At 34.9% G+C, this 13,817-nt stretch overlaps 1 pseudogene; it reads left to right on the top strand.

Moving 5' to 3' along the window:
* The first annotated feature begins 753 nt into the window (after nt 1-753).
* Nucleotides 754-2,264, top strand: LOC125214890 (annotated as a pseudogene).
* Nucleotides 2,265-13,817: the final 11,553 nt, after the last annotated feature.

Here is a 13,817-nt window from a genome sequence, read left to right on the forward strand (position 1 = left end):
TCCGGAAACATTTTGGAAAAGTGAGTGAAAGAGAGATGTTTGATTGGAGAGATGTTGTGGAGGTTGAGAGTTGTGTGAAAAATGATTGAAAATAAGGTATATTTATAGATAGAAATTAAAAAATATATATTAAAACGCGTCACTCTTCCTCGGGCGTGATCGGCGCGCATTGCAATGGCGCGTCACGATCGCCTACGCGTCGGGCTTCAAGTGGGACGACCGAATTTCGTCGTTCACTTCACCTTGAATGGATGTCGATCTTATCCGAGCCGATCTCGCGATCGAGCACCCGATCATGCAACCATTGTGGATGTCCTTAACCGTAGCCACAGTTAAATTAATCGACCTGGTCCCATTTTATACACACTGAAATAATGGAGTCGTCTCGCCGTTCCTATCTCTCACATACAAAATTAGCTATTTAAGAAATCTCCCCATTTTCCGTTTAAACTTCCCCACTTCACCCACCAATCCACCAACCCTAGATCTGAGAGCCTCCGCGAAGAGGACAAGGCATGGCACAGGATGCAGAAGCCTCTCATCCTGCTCGCCCCTCTCCCTAATTTCCCTCGCCATTTCTCTATCCACTGCCATCAGTTTCAGAATAGTCTTTCCAGCTGACAACCTGCGCCGCCCCTTCTGCCGCGACCTCCGGATTCAGCCGCTGCCCGTCAATTTCACGGCCGGCGACGGAGATAGGGAATCGGATCTATTCCCTAACGCATTTGTTCTCACGGATCAGGAGACGGTTGATTACTACTGGATGGTGGTGTTTCTTCCGTCCGCGATGCTATTTGCGGTTTCGGCGGTTTACTTGATTGCTGGTGAGCAATTGTGGTTTTGAGCTCTTCTTAGATTGTACTCCTTTGATCCTCTGTTTTACTGAAATGTGTAGGAATTTAACTTATCTATAGCTGCCCACATTTGAAATTTTTGACTGATTACTGTAGCTAGTTATTGATCTGCGACTCATGAGTATATATGGCTTCCTAATGTGCAACTGACTCCCAAAGCAACGAGGATTTGAAATCCAAAATTTCACATTAGCTCTTTAGATATGGTTGAGATAGGGTAATTTAAACTCACAACATCATAATTAGCCATTCCTACCTAAACGAATAGCTAACCTACATTGCGTTGCTTCAGTGTCACGTCCCCTGGTTGTGATATGGCTGTTACATATCTACAATCAAATTCTTAGCTAATTCAGATGGGCCAGTATTGAAATGCTATACACAGAATCACAGATGTGCTTACAAGTATATGGTAAATGCACTCTGATAAGCAAGTATAGTCCATACATGAACATGAGTCTCTTTTCTGTTTTGAAAGAACTCCTCATTTGTGCTCATGATAGGGGAAATATGGTTAACATGTACTAAGGGGTTTTAATGTGTTATTTATCTCCAGTAAGATTCTTGGTAGGGAGGTTTTGAGAAGGAGAGTAGATGAGGAATGGTTATAATTGCTTGTTATAGACTATAGAGTAGTATTGTACTAATTTTTATCCCTCACTTTTGGATAATGAGCCATATCTTTCATTCCCCTGATGTTGCTTGTCATACAGGAATCATGCCTATACTGCCCCCACACGAAATGGATGCTTGAAGGTTGTTGAGAACAATTACTGTGCTTTTAGAAGAGGTACAATATTTTATTTATTTTCTTTCTTGTGCTTGACATCTTATAAAGATCCTCATTGTTGTCACCTGTAGGCAGTGTTAGATGTCTATCCATATTGAATCTCTGTGTTTTCCATCATATTTGGTCTTCTCGCACTATTCCTTGGCTCCACTCTGCTCACACTTGGCAGCAGCTGCTCTTTGCCTCTGTTCTGGTGCTATGAAATCGCATCATGGGGCTTCGTCATTTTGCACGGAGGAGCTGCCTTCTTTCTGAGAAGAAAGGCAGCTGTGGAACTAGATGAGAGGGAGACAGGTGGTAGAAATTTCGGGCTGGAGATGCTAGAAGCAACCCCGATAGAAGTCACACCAGAAGTGGAGAGACGTGTCACTGATGGTTTCAAATCATGGATGGGTCCATCTACCCTATCCTCAGACGACGAGGATGAACTTGATGGTTATCTAGAAGTGCCAGCTCTCCACCCCCGTCACCCAACTCCAATCCACCGTCGCCTTCCTCCTCTCCCCTCGGCCTCACCATCCCCGACCTCCGCCGCATCTTCCCCATGTGCTCCGACCTCCTTATCCTCCCAATCTCCCCTTCAATTTCAAATACCCCCTTCGCTCGTTTCACAAAATTGAAAAAATTGATGATGGGTTTAGTATATTTATAAAAATAATTAGGGAATTAATTAAGGAGTAAAAAATAATTAACGTTTAATTTGATCAAAATTTGGACTAAACTTGTTGATCAGCTAGTTTTTAACGGAAATGTTGACGAAGACCAAAATGATCAAATTTCCATATGCTGCAAGTAGCGGGACCAAAAAATTCAAAAGATAATATTTATGACCAAAAACGTAAAATGATTATATGTCGGGATCAATTTTGGCCTATACTCAAATAAATTATAGAGATTGACTTGTGCTCAATTTGGTGATTTTGTATCACAGCTAATCACAATCACAAAACAAACTATAAAATGCCAGCAGTAACATTTTTTACAACACACAAGCATTATAAATAGGGAGTTTTCTTTACTCAAAATTAAGGGTAGGTTTCACAAAACAGAAAAAGAAAACAAAAACAAATTGCTTGTAACCTAAAGTGCAATTTTACTGAGCATTTACATTATGATCCTTATATAATGCATCATCAAGTTAATCACTCCAGGTAAAAATGAAAATAAGTAACATAACCGTTACATATAACATTTAATAAATTCCATAAAACTCAGTAGCCCCATAATTCAGGAACAAGCAGTAAATAGCCAGACTAAAAAAGATAGAAAACAAAATTGGTGAGGGGGGCAGTGATGCTATACTTTCTGAGCTTTGTTAGCGCGATGATCGTCGTTCTACCGCGGAATGCTTCCAACCGGCATGCCTACCACCACCTCGTTGTTGTGCCTGCCCCCCCTATAAAAGAAGAGGAGCAATCAATTAGGGGCAGAATTTATCAGCTGAGTTTTCCTTTGGTAAATTGCAACAGGAGCAGCAATATCTTAAAACTATAGCAGTGGTAAACAAAAAGTGAGGTTGATATCATACCTTCCATGGCCATTTTTGAAGTCGCGGTGTTTCACTGACCACTACGCAGTGCGTTCCAATATTCCTTCTCCGCAACAAGAGCACAATATTGGAAACAAATGTTGAAGCAGAAACGCATAAAAAGAATAAGATTCACTTCCGGTGGATGTAAATAATAAAGCAATTTGTAAATCAAAGAAGAATAATTCAAACCAAGGAAGAGAATGTTACATACCAGTCAAAGGGTCGAGATTGGTAATGAAATTTTTCACGACTAAACCCGTAACACCGAATTTCGAACCCTAATTTTAGAGCCTTTTAATTATTAGTGATGACGTGAGTCGTGAATCGATTTATTGCGTGTGATGCTATGAGTAGAGTTGAGTCTAGGGTTATGCTGAAAGTTTGAAAAGTCAAACTTATTGATTTTATGATGTGGCATGTGATTTATTGAATTATGAGATTTATGTGATTAATTAATTTATAAGGTGAATTATTTGTTTAAGGGATGAGTGAGAATATTAGAGGAAATTCACATAAATACTTGTTACCTAAATTTTTTGGTTTTGTAATTTTCGACCCCTTGAAATTTTGAAGAAAAATTCTATTTTTTTCCGGATTTAATTTAATTCTTGGGATATTTATCCAAATTAAATCCAAGACCTAATTATTCCTTATCTCTAGAAAAATCGAAAAAAAACCCCCTTTTATTTAATAGTGATTTTGAAAATCACCATGTTGGGAAGAAATAATATTTTGCTTATTTTATTGATTCCTTATTTGATTTCCTTCCATACCTAGAATTTAATTATTCTACCAAATCTTTCCATATCTCAAGAGACCTTGTCATATCCTATTTTAGTTAATACTAAAAAACTCATTCCTTATTTAATAGCTAATACAGCCTGGTTCCATTCTCCAAATTGGAGGATTTTTATTTGTTTATTTAATTTGCCCAGTGATATTTTATTCTACTCGGAAAAATACCAAAAACAAAATCTTGGCTATTTGGAAGGCCTAATTTTCGAAAATCATGGATCCTTGCCTTATTCTATTTTTGTTAATTATTCTTCCTACTCCATAATATTATTTTATTGATTTAATTTGGGGAGAATGAGATCTTACAAATATTCTATTATAATTACCTAAAGATCTTGTTGAGCACTATAAATAAGAGAAACATCAACCCTAGCCCCATAATTTTCATTACCCTCCCATATACTCTCAAATTTTCTTCTTCTACTCTCCAATATTTTGCTATCTTTTGGAGAAGAATTGAAGTTTAATCCAAGAACTTTGAAGAATCAAGGCTAATACTTGTTTTCTACGATCGTTTTCCTCAAAAGGTATTATTGTTTAAGAGTTATGCTTGTTCTTCTTCCACTTCTTCTTTTCTTCTTCTAACGATTAATCGGTACTCTTGAACCCTCATGCATATTAATTAAGCGAAGTGGGATAAAAAGGACATAGAAAATACGTATGCATGTGTGTGTGTTATGCGTGTGTGTTATGTGTGTGTGTGTGTCGATATGTGTGTGCGGGCGTAGCTAGGGTGGGTGGGGGGCCCCGGGCCTCACCCTTTCCAACTTTACCTATATATTATATATGTACAAAACAATTAACAAAGTTTATAGTGGTGCAATTGGTAAGGATTATGCACATGTAAGTGAACTCGAGTTCGAATCCGATCTTGCAAAATTTGTCATTTTTTTATCACTTGTCTATAAATATGATGTTAAATTTTCTCTTGAGACTTGAATATGTTTATGTTCTATTAGATATTCTAATGCTAATAGTTTTGTTTATTTCTCTAGTAATTTATAATCTTATAGCTAGTAATCTTGTATAAATAATTTTATTTTGTACTATTAAGAATAATTTTCATAATTTTAGAACATATGTAAATACTATGTCATAGCATAATAATATTATTTAAAATCAATTTTAATAATATGCTATTTATTTTTAATTATATCGATGTTGACGTTGTCAATGTATCTTTATTTTTATTACCATCCTCTAGTTATCGATCTCATTATCCGTCTCTCGCATACATCTCTCTATTACTTATGTTCGAGTTAATTTCATATTGTAAATACGAAACAACTTGACATCGAAACAAATTAATAAAATTTAACATAATTTGGGCCCCCCATGATTAAAATGCTCCGCCACCGTGTGTGTGTGTTGTGTGTTGGTGAAATACTCATGCGCGATATATATTAATGCTAGATCTAGATTTATTATGCGAACGAATTATATATATATATATATAGAGAACATGTTTATGTTTGACCATATTAAGTTAAGTCATTAGGAAAAAGGAAAAAAAACGTCGAGGCATGCATGAATTAGACTTTGAGTTGTGATTTTGATTTGTATGTGCCTATGTGCTTTTTTTTAAAAGTGAAACCTCGGTTGAAAGTCGAGTAAAGGAAAGAGAAACTTACTTGAAATCTAAGAATGAGGTGGGCTTTATTCTTAAACTCTTTTACTTCTTGCAAAATATTGATTGGTGTTATAAGGGTGGTTTAACGTTATGCCATACCAATGTTTGTTTTTAATGTGATATGCTTATACGAATTCGGAGTCCAGTATGGGCCGCAAGCCCTACCAGGCCGTGACACGAGGGGATCGTGAGCCGTCCTGCTAGTCGGCTTTGCCTCGTGGGCGAAAAGTGTGGCCACACTCGTCGCACCATGGATATGATTGAGATTGTGGAATTTGATGAGAAAATGGGAGATATTTGATTGGCCAATCTATGAAAATATTTTGTGATACTCGATGATATTTTTGTTTTGATAAAATGTAAAACTCGAGTACACTTGGTAGAGTGGCATAACTTATAAAATGTTTTGAACGAGTTCACCGAGTATTTCAAAATCTCGACCGCATGTGTTTTCCTTATGTGCAGTTGAACGATGACGACGGTGGCGGGTGTTGAGCATGATAATTAATTAAGATGGATATTTGAAACATCAAGCGTAGTTGTGTCTTCATACATAGCTATTCTTTTCTTGGTCGTTTTCCGTTGAGTTTTGATACACTTATGTTTATTTCGAATATGTTGCACTCTCCTTTCGAGTTAGGGGCTTTAGACTATCTTGTGGTTTTATCTTGGAAAACTATGTCATACTCTTGACATTGTTGAACGTCATTTATTACACCTTCCTTTTCTTATTCGAGTTTCGAGGTTCAGCTTATTGCTTTAAACACTCTAATAGTTCTTTCTAATCTTTTGGTCAACACTCTTTAATTGAAACCCTAGCCTTCGTTCATTTCTTTGAGTCCGTTTTGGTAGACAGCCGCATTTATTATACCCTAGGAGGGCGGGCGTTACAAACCCCCCTGCTCAGCAAGCACAGCAGCAGCGCGAGCTTTCTGAGCAGATTCAGCGTCTTCAAACCTTATGTATCCAGAGTTTTCACCTATCTTGAAATCAATGAGATAAATGAATACCTTGATGGTGCCATACTTTTGGAAAATGCTTTTCAGATCCTCTCTTGAAACAAGGTTTTTATTGTCCTTGCAAGCTGCAAGGGTCAGTCTTTCTTCTTTTGGGATATCTGCTGATTTTTCATCACCCTCACATTGTTGGGCTTCAGTGTCTGCACCATTGTCATCTCCTTCCTTGTCTTCATCCTTCTCAATAACTCAGGGTTTGCTTCAAAACATTTGCAGCATCCTCCACACTAAGAAAAGGAAACCCAGTGACACCAGTAGCCAACGCTTTCAATAAGTTAATAGTAGTCATTTGAACTCTCAGTTTATAGATATCGTACATGCATGCAAAGAACAAGACAATTAACCGGATACATCTTGGCTGAGCTACAACAAAGAACCTGTATCGTCAATGACTCAGTCGCAGGTCTACCTTAGCATGTTGGCTGAAAAATGATTCTACTTGTTCAAGCTTGACATCATATGCCAGCGGAGATGCAGCAATTGTCCTGTCATCAGCTTGCTTAATCACTTCCTCAGGCTTTGGAAGCTCAGTAACTCTACCAACCTTCTTCCCTTAATAAATAACAAGAAGGAATTATCAGTTAACAAAAATTAAAAAATTATTTTTAATTTAATATATGTTATATAATTTAACGTTTTATTTTTTTTAAAAGTTAGTTATAACTAAAAGTAGTTAATTAACTTTAATACCCCTATTGATATTTTATAATTAATCCTAGGTTTTTATTGCTTTTTTTATCGTTTTGACATTTCGTTTATGATCTGGTTTTTTTAATATATAATGACTATTATTTATTATAGTTAGCAATTAGGTATTGAGTTAGCAATATAACTCCCCCCTATAATTGATAATCTCAATTTTTTTTTGGGGCATATTATGAAATTTTGGGATTATGGTTTATTGATGAATTCATAAATTTTGGAACTAGTACTAATTTTAATTGCAGGGGAAAAATTTAGGTTGATTATTCAATACAGTTTGAATTCAATCGAGAATTCAGTCCATTTTATTTATATGCGTGCATATATTTTTGGATGCAGAATTAGATTATTTTGGTGAATCTATAAATATGTGGTTTAATTAGATTATTTTGGAATGTATAAATATGTGGTTTATGTTTCGAGATTTGTTTGGTTGTTTAGATTTGCTTTTTTTTTAATGTGTGATGATTTCGTTTTTGGGAAACATCAAAATTTGGTTTTTGTTAATTTTGATGAAAATGGGATTTGGAAAAGTTTTTGGAATCCCATTGGGGTCCAATTTTGCGATTTTGAGTTTTTGGGCGCAGATTGGGCATTGCTTAGGGTATACGAACCTGCGGGGCCCAGCCAGATTCGAAAGTTATCAACGCTTGCTTGAAACGTTTGTATTCTTTTTAAAATTTTAAATTAAAAAATTTTTTGGTGCATCTCATGTTCCTTTATTGATGTGTGTATTTTAATGCAATATTATTTTCCCCAAAAGGAAGAAATATTTGGCAGGGAATAATACATACCGGTGATTACGTGACAATTATTCGCTTTGTGCAAGTAGTGGATGCCCAAAGGTGGACACTATTTACATATTTATTGTCATTGTTTGATCACTAAAAGGGGGGTTCCCATTGAAAGTTCAAAACTGTCAAAAGATTTGATGGGGATGTTGTGCTCAACCTCATAATGTCTTACTAATATTAAAAAGATTGGGAAAACAGAGTCCAAAGAAACCCTCTCTTTTGACTTTTTTTCAATATTAGAAAGAAGTGGGGTTTTTTTTAATGGGATATTAGTCCCCAAAGGAAGATTATTTGGCAGGGAAAACAACATACCCGGGTGAAAATGGGTGACAAATCCACTTTTTTTTTAAGAAATTTGATGCCCAAAGGGGGACATTATTGAATGATTTTATTGTTTTTTGATCACTACAAAGGGGTTTGCCACTTGCAAGTTCATAACTTCCCAAAGACTTATGAATTTTGGGCCCTTTCCTCAGATGTTACCATTTTACTTGAATTTTATGAGGGAGATGAAATTTATTTGGTTTTGTTCTCTATTCAATTTTGATGTCTACTTGAGTTTCTTCCAACATGAACAATATGCCAATGTTAAGAGTAAAATTTTTAAGGATCGCAAAGATTAATTTGATTGTCGGCATGGATCCGGGGATTACGAAAGGATTGAAACTACTTCCCCTTTACAGAAGATTTTTATCAAAGGAGAAACAGGGAAAAGGGATCCCAATCTTAAGTCTACCATCATTAGGGTAGCACCCCAAAAAGTTTCCCCCGGATCTGATATCAAAGGTCAATGAATACCTTGCCGAAATTAAGGAACTTTTTGGGAAAACGATAAGGTGAGAAAAAGTTTATCAAAAAAAAAAGGGAAAGGGAAATATAAAGGAGACATTATGAAAAGTCTCACTTGTTTAAATTGCTTGAATTTAAAGACGTTGTGCATTTGGTGTTGCACATCGGTCGATCTCAAGAAATAAAGTGGGCTTTAAAAAAAAAGTGTATGAAATGCCCAGGAAAAGGGTTCATCACAAAGGTAACAAATAGGGACAATGATAGTTTTTTTTTTTGTGGTAGACATGGAAAAAAAAGGAGAATTGTGACAAATATCACGCATGTCGTATAAAGGAAGTTACAATTTGTTTTGGTCTCAGGCAATTTAAATTTTATTTACCCTAATAAATTTTAGTGGGTGGATTTGGTGTTACCACTACAAAGGGTTTCATATGTAGTAAGTCAATTGATGTTGAAAGATACATCAATGTGATATGACAAATGGGGGTGGAAGATGGGCTTTTCATTATAGATTGTTATTAAAGACCAATTTTCTTCAAAATTTATTGTTTTTTAAAAAATTTGGTTTCTATTTCTGTTTTGAAAAATTTTGGGTTTCTTTTGTTATTCGAAATAGTAAAAGTTCTTCCTTCAAAAACTAGATTGGGGAATCAAGTGCATATAACAATTTTGTATGTTCGTTTTGTTACTATTTTCAAGTTTACATTTTTAATAAAAAGGGACTAAGCAAATTAAATAATAAAAATTTTGGGTTAATTTATGAAAAAGTGTTATTTATATCTCAAAATAAAGGATTGTGAGATTTGTGCTATTTTGGTTGAATACACTTATTTTTCAACTTGTTTTGGGGTTTAATGTTAAAGGGGGACCAAACTTAAGAAATTAGGCAATGATATACATTTAAATTGATATATACAATTTGGGGTTTATTCATTGGTTTTTTGATGATAAAAATATTTTATATCATTCATAAACGAATATTCTTGTTTTGGGCACCTACATTTAATTATTAAAATTTTGGGCTTTAGACAAGTTCAAAATATTTAGGTAAAGTTGAGCTCCAAACCCAAAAAAGGCATTAAGAAAGAAAAAACCCTTGGTGAATACTATACGAAAAAGATCCGGGGAACAATGTCAAAGACCTTTGCCTTCTATTTGGAAGAGGGGGGTCGTCCTTTTTACACCTCCGGGTCCAAGATGGTGTAGCAAAAAAACGAAATAAAACCTTAAAGATATGTGGGAGTATGATTTATCATTCTTCCTTGTCGATTCGCTTTTGAGAGGATTAACGACCGAGATATATTTCCTTTTTCTTCCAAAAAAATTTACGTTTTTAAATTTTGTGATCCCAAAAAGGAACGATTGGGGGGCGAGAAATATAGTATTCGGAGGATGTGAGTTTGGGGGAAGAATTTAATAAGTGACATTATTTTTAGAGGGAAAAATCCACTAGCTTTCCCCACAATGTTTGGTATCAATTACTATCATAAAAGGGGATTAAGAACCTCATTTAAAGTCAATCTCAACAACCTCAATTAAGACTCTCCAAAGGTACCAAAAATGGGCTTTTTTCATTTTATTCGTAAAAAAGCTATTGATGGTTTGGTATCACAAGTTCAAAGGGGAAAAAGATCTTTTTTGGTATTAATGTCAATAAAATTGATTGTGATTAATGATTAAAAGTAAAACTAAACCCAAAAATTTTCCCAATAAATTTGAGATGAAAGGTATTGGGGAACCCCTTTTTTTTTGGAATCGAAAAAAAATAATTTTATTTTCAGGGATATAGTGAAAAGGTGCATAAAGTATTTAGATGATAATTGCAAGTAAAGAAATACCCCTATGACAAAGGAGACAAACCTAGTCTATTTTGGGCCCAAGATAAATTTGAGATTTAGAAAAGGAAGGTTCTATTGCCTGATTGTGAGCCTAATGTGTGCCAATGTGTTTTGAAATTTGGTTTTAATTGTTTATAAAACGATATTTCAAAACCCCAAGGATCATTAAAGAAAAAAACTAGTTATGAAATATTTATAAACCCAGCATTACATGCTCACATATTTTAAAAACGATCATTTGGAGAGATCTTTAGGCATTTTGATTCGATTTTGTTAGATGCCAATACAAGAAAAGATCCATTTTAGTTACGGGGGCTTCGTAGAGCCATTTTTAAAATGCCGAGAAACTGAAATACTTCCCATTATAAAGCACCCCTAACTTGTTTTTTGGGGATCTAGTTAATGAATATGATTGTGAAATTTTGTCACAAAGCCCATATTGTAAGGACCAAAGACCACTTAAGTTTGGGTTTGGGCAATAATTTAAGGGGTTTTATTCTAAAAAAACTGGGGTTTCCTAGTTGTTAAATAAAGGTTTCAAGGACAAATCATATAAACATAAGGGAAAAGGATTTGATGATTACAAACCACACAAACTATCACCCAATCTTCATGGGCATGAGCCCAAATGAGTGTTATGTTGTTGGATACTGTTTAATGGGAGGTTTGGTTTTTCATATTGTATTTTGAACATGTATAAAACTCATGTTATTCTCTGGGAAAAAAGTATTTGTTTTGTCCATTATTTTTGGGGTTTTATCTCACTTTGGGAGGGCCAACTTGAAATAGGAGTATGATCACCTTGCATGAAATTTCCCTGCTACACCCCTAATTGATTTTTTGTTGATTATATTTGCATATGTGATTACCATGGGTTTTAAACATGAAAAAATATGGGGGGCCCCTTTGCCCGTGTCGATATGGTGATAAAAGATTGTTTGGAAATACACTATGTGATACACTTTGAGCGCTATTCAGCTTTGTACACATTTATGTCAGTTGCCGTGGGAGATTGTTAGAAATTTTGGGGTTCCAAGACTAATTTAAGGTTTGACTATCTTTCAAAATTTTAAAAAGTGATCTATTAAAGATTAAAGTTTTTGCTAAAATGTATTTATTTGTTATGGAAATTTGGGAGATAATTTTGTGATTTTCATTTTATGAGGGACCTAAAAAATAAATTTATATTTAAATAAAATAAGCTAGGGATGGTGCCCGACCAAGAAATTCAAAACTTCAAAATTCTCCCGACACAAAGAATGTCTCCATCGGGGAAAATCCATAGCCGCCCAAAGCAATTCCACCCCTTTAATTCGGGACAAGGCGCCGCCCGCTTTATGCTCCTTCTCCGTGTTTTGCTAATCATCATAGAGAGCTTTTGTAATTGTTTATTCAATTATTCCAACATCCCAAACTAGAAGCAATCAAATTCAAAATCATTTATCATAGGGGCCTCTGAAATTTTAGACTTCTCCGTCAAAAACCCAAAAAATTTTGAGACAAGACTAATCATAACTACAGATTTTACAACATTTAACTTTTTCCTCAATTGTACTAAATCACAAAACATAACTTATCCAAAAGTCAAAAACCTTTTTATCTCATTTTAACATATTATTGTTTTTCTCAATGAGAACTTGAGAATGCAATGAAGATTCTACAAAAAGCGCTTTTTTTGAGCAATGAATTAATACGGTAAATGTAAATAACAGCCAATGCTACAAAATAGTGATGGGAAAAGGATACTTCCATCATCACTTTCACTGATGGTTTTTATCAAAAACTTATCCCCCGGAAGTTACTGTCGCTAAAATAGAATTCACCGAACGACAAAAAAATCATAACATTGTTCCCCTTACATTACATAAAAGAATAAAACAAAAAGATACGTCGTTGTCACCGAAATGACTTTCTTCGCTGTTTCATCGTCCAAGGGGGCCATCCTTGCTGGACTGAGCTAAAGAGAGAAAGTTGGGGCTTTTTCGTGAATCAAGTGTGTGTTTTGTGAGTGAGAGAGAGGAAAAGAGAGAAGCGGTTTATTTACGGTAGGGTTTAAGAATTTTGGGGTGAGAGTGATTTTAAATTTTTGGGGGTTTAAGAATTTTTTTCTGTTGCTTGTTATTGGTTAGCATGTAACTATTGTTTACGTAACTTCCGGTTTATGTGATAAGTCATGAATAGATGAAATATGCTCACAAGTGGTAGAAGAATCCAATGCTATCTCAAGTGATCACGAAAATCAAAATATGATACTGACAAGTCATTTTCTATCACAAGGTGATGGAATCCACGATGAAACCATATGGTAATGAAAATCAAAGTATGATTACATGACAAGTTATTTTCTATTACTAGTGGTGATGGAATCCAATAACAACCCATGTGATCACGAAAATTAAAGTATGACTATATGACAAGTCATTTTCAGATCAAGTGGCGGTGGAATCCCATGACCGTGGCGATCCGTGCACCTTTTCAAAAAATAATAGGAGAAAGGAACAATACTAATAAGAATAGAGTATACCGAGATAAGGGGAGGGGTGGTTGCAGAAATTTTAGGGATTTGATGACGGAAGGATGAAAAAGAAGATGGTTGCTTTAATAAGGTTAAATGATTGAAATATTTGGGCCTATTTTATTCTTATTAGTTGGGCCACCAAAAATGTTTATAGCTAGTATAACTAAATAGGTTGGCTCATTTTCGTGGATTAACTAAGCATAATTATTTTTATAATTTTCGTTTCATCAACTACAATTTCATTATATTTTTTGTTTACTCATTTTTTGAAACTATTATTAAAATATTTGGTACTAAGGATTCTAATGGCCATGGTATATACAAATATTCAGTGACTACTTAAAATATAATGATTTTTTTTAAATAATTATTTATATATTATACTTTCTCCATCCGAAAATTTCAATCTTCTTGAAGACAATGAATTGGAAGAAAAATTGTTGAACAAAATCAGCAACTCGATCTTCACAACCTACAACCTAGATGGTTAGAGCTAAAAGGAGATACACTAAAAGGAAAGCGAGAAGGGTCATGATACTATTTTCGAGACTTTCTGTAAG

This window comes from Salvia hispanica, chromosome 3 (assembly GCF_023119035.1).
Source record: "Salvia hispanica cultivar TCC Black 2014 chromosome 3, UniMelb_Shisp_WGS_1.0, whole genome shotgun sequence".
NCBI classification, from domain to species: domain Eukaryota; kingdom Viridiplantae; phylum Streptophyta; class Magnoliopsida; order Lamiales; family Lamiaceae; genus Salvia; species Salvia hispanica.